Source organism: Anarrhichthys ocellatus, unplaced genomic scaffold, assembly GCF_004355925.1.
Source record: "Anarrhichthys ocellatus isolate YVR2014 unplaced genomic scaffold, GSC_Weel_1.0 scaffold9215, whole genome shotgun sequence".
NCBI lineage: Eukaryota > Metazoa > Chordata > Actinopteri > Perciformes > Anarhichadidae > Anarrhichthys > Anarrhichthys ocellatus.
Window position 1 is genome coordinate 1 of NW_022289189.1, and position 1,441 is coordinate 1,441.

Genomic DNA, 1,441 nt, shown 5'->3' on the forward strand with positions numbered 1-1,441 from the left:
GCCATTCTTTCTGGACTTTACTTTAAGATTATTGGAAGAAATGCATACACATACCCATTGTTGTGTTTGTGCATCTTCACTTAAGTTAATGTGTGTGCCCAGTAAGTGCTCATTGTAATTACTTCACGGCGGAGTGGTTCAATGCTTACTTCTATCCATACTCACATTGCCATGTTCTCAAAAGCCTAAGCATTCATTCCCACAAGTGTATTAGTGAAATGTCTTGTGTCTGCATTGCTTAAGTGGGAACTTTCAAGATTCTAGTTTGGAATTGGGGAAATCACTAGAAACAAGTTCACTGCAGCATCCAACAAATGAATATTTTTGTAACCAGTCAGCTGCTGAAATATTGGTTCCCACTGATTCCCAAAGATTTCCACACCAACTAAAACATATTTACAAGTCCCAATCCCTAAAAGAACAAGCAGAGTGGCGTAGCAGAAGCACGCTGGGCCCATAACCCGGATGTCGATGGATCGAAACCATCCTCTGCTATTTGTAAATGCTTTAGATCAGGTGAATTTCTCTACACTTTCAATCCATTCTCATAATTCAATGCTTTCATTTGACTAAGCAGCCATTTCCTCAATTGTCTGAAGGAAATGTCTTCACCCTTTAGTGCTGCAGTGGACATCAACTATTTGTCTCTAGAAGCTGATGCAAATGTTGCATTTACAGGTAGTGTGGCCGAGTGGTCAAAGGCGCTGGATTAAGGCTCCAGTCTCGCAGGAGGCGTGGGTTCAAATCCCACCACTGCCATTAACAATGAAAGGTACCTGGTAAAGCAAGAGATGAGATGGTCTGACCTCATACTATACTGACTTGCATGCATTGTTAAGTGTAGTGAACTTGTGTGAAGCAACAAACATTAGCAAAAGGATGAGTAGTGACTCCATGCTGGCTCTTCCCTTTCCATCATCCTCAAATTGCTGTGATTTTAGATAACTAATCAATTATTGCCCAAAGTGTTTAACTTGAAAAAGGCATTCGCAGTGCAATGGAAAACCTTGCTGAAGGTCAATGTCTTATTCATTTCAGTTTGCAAACACTTGTCCAAGCGAGGTCAACTGTTAAATGTTGCTCCTGTGACTGATTGTTCTGAATTATTTAGTTGGCTTCTCTGATTGCTGTTTGGGGTACATTGAACATTGACAGTTGACTAATTAGCTTATAGTGTTTTCAGAACAAATGGGTTGAGCATGAGCAGCTACCTAAAAGCAAGGTAGTGTGGCCGAGTGGTCGAAGGCGCTGGATTTAGGCTCCAGTCTCTATGGAGGCGTGTGTTCAAATCCCACCACTGCCATTCTTTCTGGACTTTACTTTAAGATTATTGGAAGAAATGCATACACATACCCATTGTTGTGTTTGTGCATCTTCACTTAAGTTAATGTGTGTGCCCAGTAAGTGCTCATTGTAATTACTTCACGGCGGAGTGGTTCAA

The 1,441-nt window shown here is 41.2% G+C and overlaps 2 non-coding genes across 2 annotated transcripts; both read left to right on the forward strand.

The window, feature by feature from the left end:
• The first annotated feature begins 677 nt into the window (after positions 1 to 677).
• trnal-aag (transfer RNA leucine (anticodon AAG)) lies at positions 678 to 759 on the forward strand. The gene has a single exon. It is a non-coding gene; the product is annotated as a tRNA-Leu (tRNA).
• A 462-nt stretch (positions 760 to 1,221) lies between these two features.
• On the forward strand, positions 1,222 to 1,303 carry trnal-uag (transfer RNA leucine (anticodon UAG)). Its single transcript has one exon. It is a non-coding gene; the product is annotated as a tRNA-Leu (tRNA).
• Positions 1,304 to 1,441: the final 138 nt, after the last annotated feature.